Raw genomic sequence first — 16083 nt, 5'->3', positions numbered from 1 at the left:
TAAATCTAGCTGAAGAAGCTTGGATTGTGTTTTTTCCAGGGGAGGTAAATACCAACCTAGGGAAGGAGAATAGAGAGAAACTATGGAGCTTGAATCATTCTGGTTTTTTTTTTTTTTTTTTTTCTTTTTTTTTTTCCTCTTCGTTGAGGACTTACCCAAGCAGAAGCATCACTTGTATCGCTAGATACTACTCAGGCGTCAAAACAGAAAACACTGTGGATGATCAATTAATGCTTTTAAAAATACATTGTCAAAGGAATTCACTTTCACCACACTCCTTTAAACACACAAAAGGAAAATCCTCTATAGCTTCATTTATTAAGATGTTTATATTGCAATCACCTAATTGCTCAGAGAGATTTCTACTCTAGTTAAGTTACATGAAGCCAGTCTAGCCTACTTTATGGTGAAAAGTCAGCTCTTGCCATGTGGTGGCTACCAGGCAGAAAGCCAGCTGAGGAGTAAGAAAACTGGATAGAAGTAACTGCTAAGGTTGTTGGTAGCTCTGTTTCCCCATGAAAAGACTAAATAATGGATCTAAAACAGATGCAGGAAAAGATGGTGGACAAACTGTCTGAGAAATCAGTAAGGAATTGTATTAACTTCAATAAATAAAGACCCACCAGTTCATGTTGAAAAAGAACTTTGTTTCTGTATATGCATGCTAGCAGTGTAGGTTAACTAAGAGGTCTTATGGTAGGAATATCTTGATTAAAATGCATGTTTTTAGGGGGATGGTAGAAGGTTAAAAAACAAATAGCAGCTTGTGATAGCTGGATTACAAATTACACAGAATGAAAGCATTTTCATCCAAAGATTTCTATGACACCATTACAATGCTTTTGGGAAATAGAATTTAGCTTCTAAACAGAGCAGAAAGAATTTATAAGCCGTAAAAATACACGATTATTTGAAGACTAGTAGCACTGATCTTTTGATCAAAACGAGGTGATGCTGGGGGTCGTGTGGTTAAAATAGGAAGGTTATCAGATAGGGAAAATATAATGCCCTCTGCAGTGAGGTGCCTCATGTGTCCTTGTAAAGTAAACCAGTCCAGTGTCATAACTGGAATGTTTTGTGAAAGGGCCAGGATCTGCTCCTCGTGCCGTGAGCTCTCCCGTTGGTGTGGCCGTTTATGAACGGGGCCAGGCAACAGCACACCAGTAACTCCAGGAGGGCTGGGAGGGCTATGTGAAGCCTGAGGGCTCAGCTTGCTTTCCAAGTGTTGTCACCGACAGGCTCCTTTAATGATTTTGGGAACAGCTGTTGGAGATGAAATAAATACATGTTGGGTCGCAGTTGGTTTGTGGAACACTGGTGCAACCCCTCCTGAGCAGGGATCTGGGCTGTGGAAAGGGAAGGATGGAAGATTTGCTACTATTCATCGATGTGTGTTTTGGCAACACTGGTAATTACTTTTAGTAACTACTGGCTTTACACCAAGGAATTATCTGAATGCAAAATATCATCTGAAATGTTGAGGCATAGGGAATAGAATTTATAGCCCAAGCACAACAAAGGGCTTTTTAAGCTAACTTTGTATTTAGCTCAGCAGTGTGGTCTCGTTATGCTATTGTTTGTAAGCTCATGTAGACTCACGAGAACATTTTGCATTCAGGGTTTAATTAGGTTCCCCAACATACAGTATTTATTTTGAAACCAGCTCAAGAACCGCAAGGTCTCTGTGGATGGAGTTTTGGGGCAGAGGGAGGGAGCGGTGCAGCCTGTCGGGAATTGCCTCCCGGTGGGAATTGCCTCCTGCCTCCGTGGACCTTCCTGGCTGGGAAAGCACTCATGTCTCTTCCTGCATGTTAGGGAACTTGCAAGACATGTTGGGTATCTTTACTGTGATTCTTAGAATAACGTGACTCCTGTCAAGCCATAGTCCTCTTGTGACCTAAATAATTCAGGGAAGTCTGAAATCTGGTAGTTTTCCTTAGGCACTTACAAGAGTGGAAGAAAATGTGGTAGGAGTCTGCTCTCATCCAATCTAAGATGCACTGAAAGACAGTCATTCACTGTGGGATATCTCCACTATTCCTCAGGTGACTACGCAAATAGGACTCCAGAATATTGGAATAGGACACGTGGCTATTGGAAAGGGTTCTAATATAATGAAATATTGTCTTGATTCTTGCTTTTTTTCTTCTTCTGTTTTAATGGAGGAAAAATGGCTTTTTTTTTCTTTTTCTATTAAAGAGTAAAAATAGTTTCGATTATTTTTCTTTGGAACAAAGGGAGGTCTGTCAGAGGCAATGTTTATGAATGGATTTTTACTGTGCTGTAATTGAAATTCGTGTTGAGTCATCTTTTCCAGTAACTGAACAAGCAGACAAATTGGAGTTGACAAAGGGATAAAAAGGGCTGAAGGCTCTCCAAAAGATAGCTCAAAATGCGGCCAGACCTATAAATCACTTCCTAAAATGATAATGCAAGTGTTAATTGCTCTAGAAACACTCTGGGAAGTCACGTAGCAGATGCACATCTTCACTTTTATCAGGAACACCTATTTGAAGAAAGAGAAAGACAAGTGGAAAAGCAATAGAAAGATACTAGTTTTGTGGCCTTTTTTTGGGTATTCAAAGGATGCTTTCATCAATTATACTCATATATAAAAAGTCAAAACTATAGTTGGATGTTATCTAGTCTTTGTGATGCATTATCTACACGTTCTTGTTGAATTAGTAATTTACAATATTTAGTCATATTTGTTGAGATCTCTTTGCAGTAGATCTCAGCAAAACATCTGTGTTCCACTGGGACAAAATAAATTACAAAAATTAGAAAGCATTAGGAAAGACATGTAAAAGCAGACAAGAAACATTTTTAGTCAATGAAGTTTTTGGCATTAGAAAAAATTCAAAGGAGAAGAATAATTAATTTGGATGAATTTTGATCTGTTTATAGTCTCCATATTCTGCAAATTTGCATTCAGCTCTTTAATTTTGTGCATATTATTTTAAGTTAATACTCTGAAGACATTGGGACTAATTTTCTCCTATAGGTGGTAAAGAACTGAAAGAATAATATTTGTAAAGCATTATAATTTTTTAAAAAAGCAGAGCCAGCTTAAAACAAATAAAGGAAAAAGAGATGCCTCTGTTGGGAACTAAACTTTTGAGGAGCCTTGTTGTTTTCAGCCATGAAATGGTAATAAATCTGATACTTGCAGCAAACCTGTTTATAATTTCTAAGCATGCTTAAATGAGTGACTGCACTACTTGTAAAAAGTAGTTTTTAACATGATTATGAACCAACATAAATGTGATCATTTCATTGCTCTGTTTCATTTTTATATGAGTGTAACTGAGTTCTAGGAATAAATCATCTACAGTTTTATTCTGGGCGGGGGGGAAATCACTAAAGCCATACAGGACTCATTTAAGTCTAAAGTTATTTTTGGTAGCTTATGCTTATTGTAAAGCACATAGTTCAACATGCTGTACTGCTTTACCAGCCTATTTCGAAGTATGTGATGCCTATATTGCCTATAGGAACTGCTATGGTGTTGCCATACAGACACTATTCCCAGTGTGAGTACTGTGTGACTTTATTCATCTGAAGTAATATAAACATTGTCTGTATGAGTGCACGAGTCCTCTCTATCAGAGGCATACACCAATCCTCACTTCCACATTTTAGCAGAACTCTGGAGCTGTTTCTTTCCATCTGAAAGTGTTTTGCTGCAGATTTTCACAGCATGTCTTCCTGGGGGCAGCTGAGGTCTGGGATCTGTACCAAGTATTAGCCAGGATGATGTTGCTTTAACTTAAATCATGGATTTGTTCCCATGTGAGATGAGCCAGGGAACATAAATGACATGAAAACTGCATTACTGTCCAAATAGGTGGGCATGATTAGCTACCTTGGTGGCCATAAAATCTCATATCTCATGCAGAGCATAAGTGAAAGAGAATTACAGCCTTTCAAAAACTATTGGCAATAGCTATAAACATCTACTTTAATAAGAATGCTGTCCTATTATTAATCATTAAATAATAGATTGCTTTTAGTAGAACTGTGAGCTCCAATTTTGGGTTTTGCTAAGCCCACCTTTGCAAAGACTGATTCAGAACTTTTTAGCTGCTACCAAGCAAACAGTCAGCCCAGGTTGGGTGTGTAACGATGTAAACCTCAGACAACAGCTTTGCATTGTTTCTAGTACAAGCTTGGTGTTCCATCAACACCAAGCTATGTCTTCTTCAGTTGCTTTTTCTTTTTACCCTCCTCATGTCCATTTTAATGGCTGCACACCCACGGTGTGGTCTGTTTTCCCTGCTGACTGTGGGGTTCATCTGCGCTCAAGCACTTCTCACAGAGACCGAGTGTCCTCCCAGTCTGCCTCGCCAGCTCTCGGGTTAGCTCTCTTGAGCTGAGAGAAAAGATTGCCTTATTTGTAGTCACTTTTTGGTAGGCTAGCAAGCATCAGAGCCATTTACGGTTAAACAGATTTATCCTCTGCCCAGGTGAATCAAATCTGACACAAGGGAAGCAGGGAAAGAGGGCAGCAGAGAAAAGAGATTGAGAGACCAGCCCCTTTTTGCAAGTCCTCCGGACTAAATACAACAGGAAACTGTGAGCTCAAAAACGTGAGGGGCAGTTTGGGATCTCTTGCTTTATTCCAAGATTGGAATTTCATAGTGGATGTTTTCATGGGTTTGATGCTGTTTCTAGAGCTGGAATAGATGATGATGAACTTGACTACCTTTTTTTCTGAACCTTAGAAAATGATTATCTTAAATCTTTCAAAGATAAGAATCTACATTTCTCATCAATCTTACTTTATCCAAACTGATATCCAAACTCTGAAGTGAAAGAATGGATGTGGATAGGAACACACAGGGTTGTTTAAAAGTATTTTCAACTAGAGATGGGTGATTCTGGCTGGTAGCAGAGTGAAATCTACCTGTGTTTGACTGAACACTGTGTTTTGCCAGGGCAAGATCAAGAGGGAGCTTTATCTTAAGCATGTTTATTCTTTTTCTAGACATACGTAGTTCCTATGATAGAGATATAGGAGTTGAGATTGGCATTCAGTTCCTTTGTTACCTATTTTCAGTGTGAACATGGATATAAAATCTTGCTACCTCAGCTCACAATCTGAGAAATGTTGATTTTTTTTTTTCTTTTCCCCTTAACCACAGGAATTGTGATAAGGAATACAATAACATTGCAAGGATATTTGTATGGTGACATCTAGGATTTACAATACATAAAATGGGCCTTAAGGTTTTATTATAGCAAAAGATGTTAGGAGAAAGGTGTGTATAATCATTTTGCCTTGTGCTGTCATGGTAATTAAGGGTGGATTTCTGAGCTATAAATGAATTTTGAATATATAATAAAATCAGAATAACTTTCTCATATTAAGCAGTTAGAACTGATAAGAGCTGTTCTCCCTCCTCTTTGTTGTTCTTTTCTTCTGCCTATTGAAGTTTCTTTGCAGAATTCAGGCTGCTGGTTTACTGGTTTTACACATCTACACTTGTCTCTTGCCTCAGGGCCAATGCATTTATCTACAAAGCACAGAGTAGGTGTAGCACATTCCTACTCAGATCTGGAGGTCATATGGCTACTCAGAACAAATGTGAAGGGTTGCACCAATGTTCAAGCCTATCCTTTGCCTGTTACTTGGTGCTGATATCATGCCTCATTTTGCATTGCAATTAGAGGGAAGTTAAGAATGGCTCATCAGCACTTTTTGCAATAAACAGTATGGCTATCCTTAGGCCATTCTTTTTCTGTTGGTGTAACACTGGCTTTAAGCTTTGGCTACAGAAATAAGAGAAGGAAAAGTTCAGTGCAAGGAAGGATGCAATCAAGAAGCTCATTTAAAACCCACCCGTTCTCATTTGAGCCAAACTGCATGACAGTCAGTAGCAACACGGGGAATGACAAGGGGATTCGCTGCCATACTGCCTGTTACTGCAGACTTGGCCAGAAGTTATTTGTGTCTTAACTGTCTAATCATTTGTTCAAGGGTAATAAAGCTCTGTTGGAGATGTCTGCGGATGTGCTGCATTGTAATGTCTATACCATAAATGATTTATTCCAATTGTAGGATTTGAACGCTGTTAGAAGTTGAGCTAAGTACTAACACATGCATGAGCACAGTTGCAATGTGGTGCAGTACCACTGTAGTATGCACATTCTGAACGCATTGGTTAATTGTATGTTTTCATCCCTAGCTTTTAGGAAGTATAACTGCAATTAATTTTAGTACGTCGGCATTGCAAACGTTGAATATCTGGCTGTCAGCAATCCACTGGTAGTGCATGGAAGAAGCTTAGTACACAGGTTATTTACCTATCAGCCTGTCTACTCAGGCATCACATCACACAAAGAGTGTTTTAGCTTTGTTGAAAGTTGTCCGCTGTCATTCCATTTGGTTGTATTTTTGTTGTGCATGATACAGTTGATGAACAGATATTATTTGTTGGCTGAGTTCAAGGGCAATAAAATTCTGCAGCTGATCAGCTCTGTCCTCAGCCTGTAGAAACAGGAAATAGATACATATGGTTTTGTGGAATAAGAAGAAAACGAGACCCTCAAGTTATACATGATCGAAGTCCAAAGCACCCACAAAACTATTAAAGAGAAATAGCAGTGTTTGGCTCAGGTCAAAAATAAATTAGACGATAATTTATTTGGCAAGATCTTTGAGAGTGTGTGTTGATTTTCTTGTTTGCTGCCTAGCAACAAGCTCAGCTTTAAGAGCACAGCCTCATCCATCAAGAAATGCTCTGCAGATTCAGAAACAAATAATTATAGTTAGCATTGGTAAATCATTAATGGCTATTAATTAGTATAATGTCTTCTGCTAAAATTGGTTAGTGGATAAATGATGGAGCCTATCAAGGGAGAGTAGCAAAAACTTTACCATATTTTCTGTATTTTCTAGGGAAGATAAGTTGTCTAGAAGCATGCAGTTCCCGTTAGGAAATTATATTGCTGGACTTGACTAAAAACCTGAATGTGAAAGTTGCTGCTTGGTGGATTTTCATTTATTCCCATGAGCTGTGATTTAGACAAATTAGAAAATTCTAGACTGCTTGAAGATCTAGTATCACACTTTTTCACAACAGAGCAGGATTAAGGCTGCAGTTGAAAAACTTGTTAGAGTTCCCTAGATATTAATAGCACATAATGACATAGCTCACTAATATTTTTTTCTTCTATTTTTTTTCATGTCTTCTGTGCCAGGAGAGGGTGTTCATTTACTATTTTAGTAACTCCTTGTATGCACCTCCATATTATAATTCCTGGATACAATTACTGGTAGAAACAGATACCTACATGAGATGAAGACCAAATGGTGGGATTTGTGTTCTTGTGTCCTCTGGGATCTGTTTTTTCCCTTGAGCCAACTCTGGAGGAATTTTATAGCACGCTCATAATTTGGGCATCTAGACACAGATACGGGTGGGAAGCTTTAGGTGTTGGCATTTAAATAAGTTGGTGATGATCATACTGTTGTAACTATCCACATTCTCCAGACTGTGCTGTACAGAAGAGAGCTGCCAGTGCGATGAAGCAACCCTTTTTTTTCTAAGTACAATAACAATAAAACCTCTAGCTGTGCTTTTTATTTTCATGCACGTTTTCAGGGTAAATTTACCACTGCAATGTTGCTGCAACTAGACAGAAGCTTTTCCCTGATAACAGATGGGAAGGATGGCAACTTATCCTTGGTCAAATATCATGTGAATTAGGTTACCTGATTGTCATCAGGCTGCATGGCTGGGTGGGCGCCAGGGTGGCCAGGTATGGTACAACAATAGCCATTTATCACCCTCCCTTGTCTCTCCCTTCACTGACCGAGATAAAAAAAACGATCTAATATAATCAGTTCTATAGGAGGACAGGAGGCTTGCGGGTGTTTTGTTCTCAAACAAACTAACCAACAAACAACCCAGCAAACTCCCCACACCACTTCTAATCTGGTAACTGATAGCAGTCATGTCCACTAAGTAAATTGCTTTGGGGCTCTTCTGTATGTATTTTTTTTTCTTTTTTTTTTCTTTTTTTTTTTTTTTTTTTTTTTTTTTTTTGTTTTCAGAAAAAAAAAAAAAGATTAACTTGTTTTTTGAATTTATTTTTGTTTTGTTTTTATTTCTACTGCAACAGAAAACAACATGATAATGATAATGCCACCCAGTTTATGCTGTTGATGATAGAAATAAGCAAAGCCAGGACAGGTTAACACAGAAACTATATGAGATAATAGGGTCTGTACAAATCCTAGCAAAGGTCACTGTTTGAATCAAAACCTCTGAATATCTTTTGCGCTAGTGTTTCTGGCAAAGTTTTCATGAGTTACCAGCTGCCTCTTGTGTTTACTCTGCACATGCTTGATTTTGTTTCCCCAAGTCTGCTGACGAACCACCGTGTTTGGTAAATGCGGAGCTGCAGTCACCTCTTGTCGCTGCTCGGATGTAAAAGCCTGTGTGCAGCCATAAGGACAGGCAGTTCTTACCTGTAACAGGGAGGTTCAGCAATGTCTCGTCTCGTTGGATTTAATCTGCTACATAGAAACTCTGAATGGTCTTGGGGGCCTTTTGCTGCTGCATGCAGGCAGAATCTTTCATGCAAAAACACTCCAAGACAAAGCTGCCATGAAGAATCTGTAACACATACAAACAGCCTAAGGAAATGAGGAATTATCCCCTTACGATTTACATGTTGTGAGCACGGGACTGTCAGGTCGAGTGAGCCGAGCAGCAGCGGTTTGTTGCCTTCGCAGCTGTCTGCCATATGGGTGACTACTGCCCCAGTAACCCGAATGGCGCAACTTTGGTGCTCCTGGCGGGGTTTTCTACTGCTAGTGCTGGAAATGGAAATGTTTGGTTTGCGAGTTTTGTTTTGGGTGTATGTGGCAGTGAAAGCAGCACAGAACTGAAGTCTCTGTCCCAAAAGCCGATGATGCAGCTGACCAGATGTTGTTTATGAAAAATGCTTTTTTTTCCCCCGAAACTTCAGTATTTTATTTTATTTTATTTTATTTTATTTTATTTTATTTTATTTTATTTTATTTTATTTTATTTTATTGCACATGCCAGCTTCAAGTTAACAAAGACAGAAAGAAATATAGCTCCCTTAGGGTAACTCGTGCAACAGACTACCTTGAAGTTTTTGGCTCTCAGTAATGAATCATTCCAAAAGCAAATCGATTTTTTTTTTTTTTTTCAGTTCCTGTGATCAATGTAGATGCCCCCTGTGTCTGAGCATGGTTGCTTTTCACCCTTAACTCTCTACTTTGTGTCTCTTTGGTGTTAGAAAGGAGCAGAAAATACATGTTAGGGACTTGAGCAACTGAAGATTTACTATGTCTAAATTTAATTTCTAAGGCCTTGACTGCAATTTGTATCTCTTCATAATGTTTTAATAAATTTGAGGATTTGAAGGCCACTAGGTACCATTGTGATAATCTGTTATAATTTTCCATATGACAGCTGCCACATAACTTTATCTACATCAATGCCATAATTTCTTATTTTGTCCAGCTCTAGGCTTTGTTCCTCCTGAAATTAGAGAGGGGAGAAAACAAAAAAAATGTCCTTGATTCAGAACATCGTTGGCATGACAGCTTGTGGACCTGGGGCTTCCTTCCATGTTGTAGTGCAAATGGAAGCTCTGAGCGCTAAATGCTACCTCTGCTGGTGTTACTTGATTTGGTTGCAACCATGGTCTGATTATTCAAGTACAAGTCTAAAATTAAGGTGGTTTCTATATTTTTGGTAGTCTATTTGTGGTTAATGGTCTGAATGTCTGGGAAGCTGAAAATGTAGGCTGAATGGCAGGGGGAGAAGGAGGACAGCTATTACTTGAAATACCCTTTTGTGTATAAAATAACGATTTGGAAATTTATCCCCAAATAAATTTCCCTAGCTTTCCCCAGGGAGGGAAAGCTAGTTTAAGCAGATGTGGAAAAAAAATCAAAATGCAGTATTGCAAATTAGTGGGAATTTAATTCTAAGCTAAATATGTAATCAGAATCTAAATACTTTGCTCTATTTTAGTTTTGAATACACTTTAAACTGTATTTAAAACGTGTATCTCAGCCCTGCCTGTGTGCACGTGCTCCCTTGGGCAGGGCGGGGCAGCCCCGCCCTAACGGCTCTAACGGCTGCAACGGACGAATACCCCCCCTCTCCCCCCCCCTCCAATTACTGCAGTGCTGCAGCAGTATTGGAGCTGTGTGTCGTGGAAGACAAAGTATTTTGGGCAAACTTTCCCTGCTAGGTAATCTGTTTATACGGGGTTTGTTATCCTGAGTGGCTTTAATGGCATGGTGCCTGCCCTCTCGGAGATCCAAGGAGATGGCTCCCGCTGCAGGGAATCCAGCATTCCCTGACTGGGAGCTCTCCGAAGCCGAGCGCTGCTGCCTGGCTGTGCTAGGCAGGCAGCAGAGTGGTTTTTTATCTAGTGAGGGAGCTTGGAGAGCTAAATTAAGTCCTATAGGAAGCAGGCGTGACTCCTTCACTGAGGCACTATAGATTTTTTTGTCCCTTAGCATCCGATCCAAATCTGGCCTTGTGTCATAGGGAAATCTGAAGAAGAAAAAGAGAGATCAGTTCAGAAAAAAAATAGTCTCTAGCCTAAACTAGAATTGTAAGTGAAGCTTTTATGAAAATCAGTTTAATAATTGATTTTTATTCTCAATTTGAAATAGAAACCAATGTATGGGGTTTTCTCAAAGCTTTGGAAATGCTTGCTGGTGTCATTATTGTTGTATATGTAGCAGATTGTCATGGCCTCTTTGCCTATACTAGGAATGACAGAAAGTGTCTATGGTAAGATGCTTAGGAAAGAGTCCATTTCTATAATTTTGGTTGTGTTAAAAGCTGGCATTACAGGTGGTTCAGATTAAGAAGCTGATACAAGCTAAATTTTGGGGAAAATTTTTATTCCTGCAAAATCCCCAAATATCTATAACCTCTTTGCTGTTGGAAGGACTAAGCCATGCAGGTTTTCCAGAGAGCTCTGCTAGCTGACGCACTATTCATGGCCTGGGATCATCCCCTTGAGGACAGCCTGAGGGAACAGCCCTTGTCCAGGCTTATGAGGAGAGCCCTAGTGACCGTGACCAAACAGGAGGGTACAGGAGGATGGAGGGAACTATTCATCAAGCGACAGGCAATGGATGCAAGAGAAATTGCTGTGAGATATTAGTGAGGAAAACAATCGTAACCAAGTTAGATATTGGAATGGGCCCAGACACATAATATCCCTCCATCTGTGGTGATGCTCAAAACTTGACAAAGGTGTTTCCCAAATTGCTGTCTGATTATTCATTACAAATGGAAAGTCTCTTATAATTTGCTGTTATGTCTATTGTTTTTTTCTCAGAGGGCTGATATTGTACTGCAAATCTGTAATATCTTATTGCATGCAGTTGGTAAGCATTATAAAATCAGAGTAAAAATAATCATCTGCAGGTGGAAGAGAAATATATTTATATAATTGCACATACTTATGTAGTAAATATTTAAAATGGACACTTATTTTCACCATATCCATGTTAAAAGTGAGATGAAAAATCCTGGTTGTTCCTTTTTGTTAGAAATATCAGTCTTACGTTTTAGCCTCCTGTATTTCTCATTATTCACTAGTTGGTGTGTGTGCCTGGTAAAAATACATTATATTCAGGATGAGATTTATTGCATTGATATTTCAAGGAACTTTGGGTATACCACACTTGTAGTTTGTAGAAGCTACTAGTTGGAAAGAGGAGAAAGTGTGGATGAGAACAACACCGTGTGAGTGCTAAGGTCATTTTGAAATGCAGTGCAGTCTGCTTTAGTTCATGATGTGCATTCTCACTGTTCCCCTGGAGAAGTAGGTCACAGTTATGAGTGGTTTGAAATGGGCCTCACTTGGTAAAGGTAAAGAGCAGGTAAAGTGATATCCAACTGAAATAGATTTATACGTTCATTCATCAAGAGAAGAAGGAATTGAGTTTCCAGGGGATGCAGCCTGCCTGCTAGTTCAGGCGCTTAATCTTGAAGGACATTTTTCAATGCGGTGTGGTTGCTAATGTGAGTCATGGCAGCATCCGCTAACTTTGTTTGAAAACTGTGAAAGACGCATGACATTCCGCTGCAGAGTGGTCAAGAATTTTGATTCATTCTCTAGAAACATAGCAAGTAAAGATCACTTGTGAACTTGATCATCTCAGTCTGTTTTGATTCTGTTCCCACTTCAGTGCAAATAAATGGGATTGCACTGTTTCTATATTTGTAGCTTTGTTTTTAAATGAAACTCCTTAAAATGAAAGCATAATCTAGGAAGAAATCTAGAAAGAAAGGGCACCTTAGCTATTTCTGTTTCCTGCTTGAAGTGTGTGATGTTTGTGAAGGGGTTAACACTGCTTAGGTAGCGCTTTAACAGACGGAAGAAGGTGTCCTTGGACAGAAACGATTCAAGGGGGGTGTCATCATTTACCAGAGTGATCTTTTGATGATGCAGTGTTTTTAACATCCGTTTGGAGAGTTTTGGCAGAAGAAGCTTCTGTGGCATCTGACAGCACAGGCATTCTCTTCATCCTGCTGGCAAGCACAGTTTCATTTACACTTAGTTGAATTAATATTGTCCCTTTAACACACAGACTTGTTTTTCTAATTCCTCTCCTGAACTCTTTAATGTTGGTACTGTAAATCACAGAGAAGAAAACAAACAAACAAACAAACTCCAAACAAAACCCCAAAACAAACCAAAAAAAAAAAAAAAAATACACACAAAGAATTTGTCCCATTGACTGATCAGTGATCCAAAAGAGAGACTAAGGATTTAAAATGAAGGTAACCTTTCTCACTCAGCTTTCCTCCTCTACCAACTACTTCTCACAGAACTTCTTGTTGCCTTTTCACTGACCTCTGTGTTACTATTGCATGCAGATCTTGCAGGACAGTAATTACTATCCAGTAAAATGTGTTCTTGCGTGAAGCCTCGCATTAACACGAGGGTGCGCATGCTTGAGGTGAAACACAGCTGTTATTGCATGGCAAAAAGGCAATGATTTCCAGTTATTGCTTACAAATACCAAACCAAAGCAGAGGAAGCAATTTACTTGGGGAATCACTTCCATTATCAATGAATCATCTCTCATATTATTTGAGAAAGGCAGACAAGCCAAGTCCCAGTGCACTAGCACATTAGAGAGAACTTGTAATAAAGATGCGTACTTTTCCACTGAAGAACTCCATGAACCTCTTTGCAGAGCAGATTAACAAATTATTGAAAATATCATAGCTGATGAATTACCACTCTTTCATGATATATTAAGTGATTAAACCCCTCAAATTACATCTAGCCTAGTTCCTGATTCATTTTCTAAATGAAATTTAAAATTTTACATTATTTCAATCTGGAAAAGCAAGAATGGTAAATGTGACCAGAAATAAGGTTCTGTGCGTTGCATATCAAATGCAAATCCTACTGGAACACTGAAATAGTTGGTGTGGAAGTGATGTTTGCTCTTTCCCACATAACAAGGCACAGAGTTACTCCTGTTGGTTAAGGTGGGGCAAGGTTTAAACCGGATCCATTCATTAAAGAAAATGGCTACGAATTACAGCCAAATAGATTTCCTATGCAGCTTTGTATCCTTTATTTTCCAGGGAGCATAATTTGTTTGGTTTGTCCGCAGAGATGCGTGAATAATAAATCACGAGCAACTATATAGATTGCTGTCTACTCAGCCATGGGTAAATGTGCTGGCCTAATGACAAAGTGGCCAGCCTGAAATTCAGCAGCAACAAGGAACGAAAAATATCATAACTAAAAAGCAGGGTTTTGCTTACTTTCATTGACTGCAAAGTCATTGCAAGTGGAATTAAGTAACTGAGGAATCATAATTATGGCAAGAAAAGCATTAGTACACATGCCCAATTCCAATGCTTTGCAAGTTTGGCTTGTTCAGTTCCCTGGCATTCTGCTATAACACTATATGCTATATCACCCTCTGTGCTTTGTTGCTAAAAACTGTATTTATTTGTGTAGAACAGTAGTTGTAATAGTAGACTTAATTATTTACTTTGCATTGTGTGATCTGAAGTTATGCAAAATAGGGAGATAAATGTGACTGTAGCTTTTGCATTGTTTTGCTCCAAATGACTGATGTTTTATACAGCACATGCTAAGGTTAGCTATCATCCATGAGATATTACTGCTTTTTGCTTTCTATTTGTGTAAATGGCCAGGGTCTCTCCAGTTAATTTGTACAGGGATATTTTTAGGCATTCATTATCAGACAAGAGTCTCTACAAGCTTCAAATGGATACTTCTAATCTGAAAAATGATATTCTTTGCCTTTTATCTTTTTCCTCACATCTGGCTACCTATTTTTTCCCTTACGCTAGAAACAACGTGTGTATCATCAGTTACCTGAACTTAAAATACAGACTTACAATATAGACTAATTAAGCATGAAAACAAAAGAAAACCAAATTAATAATAATAATAATAATAATAAAACCCCAGCCACACTGTAGTTAAACTGGCTTCAGCTAATTGTAATGCTGAAACTTGGGACTTTTGATGTATTAACTCACACTCTCAGAGACATAGGTGAACATTTTTTGTTAAAATGAGTTCTAACTTGGCTCCTGGCCTAGCCAGGGAGATCCTAACTATTGATGAAGTCTCCCTAGATTGCTCGTTAGACATGATTTTATTTTTCCATTGTTAAAGCAGGTGTGTTTTGTTTTCTCTCTCTTCCTCCTGAAGACCCCCTCTTGCACTGTTATAGCAGTTTAGATAGTGAACGTGTGCTCAGATTACCAGCGTTGAAGGTAAGGTGGGATCTTAAAGATGATTCATAACTTAAAGCAAACTTCTGAAATACTCTTGAAATAGTGAGGATTTGGGCAAAGCTGGGAGCAGGCTGGAGGCGAGTATGACCTATTCCTCATTTTGTCTAGCTCACATCCTCACTTTGAAGGATGGAAGCTCACCTCCAGAAGTGAGCTGGAGCAGCTGCATGCTCTAGTTGCCTACTCCCTCCTTCCCAAGTAAATCCAGGTGACAATAATTTATGCCAAGTCAGCATGATTTTCATCCCTTCATCCTGTTCACCCCAGCTGCAAATTTCCAACCTGATTGCGAGTTAACAGCCTGACTGATTTGAAATAAACAAGTGAGGAAGATTTCCCCAGCAGCTGCAGGTGTTCTGCATGTAAAAAACGTACCCTATTAAATATAGCAGTTTATTTAATATATGACTGTTATTTTCTCTTAGATTATCTCTTTGGTAAAATAATTGTCTTGAGGAATTAAAAATAAAACACATGGAAAAAAGAGGACTTTCTTAAGAAAGAGGAAATTAATTTACCTATCGTAAGATTCTTCTAGGAGAGAGGCTAGAAAAAGGAAACTTTTAATTAGATTCTCAGTTGTGGCCTGGACAAACTGCTTCTGTCCTTCTGTTTGAAAAACTTTCAGTTTTCATCAATAAAGTGCTTTGAGATTGGTGAAAAATGTTCAGTGAGGCCTAGGTATCTTTATTTTAGTAATTATAGGTTACATCATTATTGTCATATTTCAGAAATCTCTAGGGCCTCAGTTGTCAGAGAGCCCTAGGGGTCTGTGCATCACGTACTGATGAAGGAAAATAGCAGTTGGTTACTGACTCCCTGAAAAATTCTAAAATGTTCTGCCTTCATTATTTTTACTCCAGATGTTAAGTTGCTTAGTGTATTAATGAGGAAAAAAGAGTGATTTAGTGGACAGAGTTTATAGAATTTTTACTGCATCTTTGAGTGCAGTGTTTGAATAATGAGGATGGTATTGCATTTATTTAAACTGGTTTAGTTCTATATGTTGACACTTGTACATTGGTTTATGTCAGTTTTCAATCTATTCAGCTTGCACCTGTTAAATTGCAGAAAGTAAAAGCCTCCTACAAACACTAAATATGGATAAGAGAAAATAACCCGTGAATATGCTCTGTTAACGGCCTCTGCGTGTTCTGAGATCGGCTGTCAGGTTTTTTCTCCTAATCAGCAATTTGAGAATTGTACAGCAAGTTAGGAGAAGTGCTTTCAATAATCATAACTGAGCATGAAACAATTATGGAGATGAGGT

General features: G+C 38.6%; 1 long non-coding RNA gene across 1 annotated transcript in view; it reads left to right on the top strand.

Annotated features, from left to right (window-relative positions):
* The first annotated feature begins 1352 nt into the window (after positions 1-1352).
* The window catches only part of LOC112945078, an 83921-nt gene continuing 69190 nt past the window's right edge, over positions 1353-16083 (top strand). Inside the window, exon 1 of the long non-coding RNA XR_003248943.1 lies at positions 1353-1408. This is a non-coding gene — a long non-coding RNA (uncharacterized LOC112945078). The remainder of the gene's footprint in view (positions 1409-16083) is intronic.

Source organism: Nothoprocta perdicaria, unplaced genomic scaffold (genome assembly GCF_003342845.1).
Source record: "Nothoprocta perdicaria isolate Ctin4 unplaced genomic scaffold, notPer1 scaffold_180, whole genome shotgun sequence".
NCBI classification, from domain to species: Eukaryota; Metazoa; Chordata; class Aves; order Tinamiformes; family Tinamidae; genus Nothoprocta; species Nothoprocta perdicaria.
The sequence above is the reverse complement of the archived record's forward strand: the minus strand, read 5'-3'. Positions and strand labels throughout refer to the sequence as shown.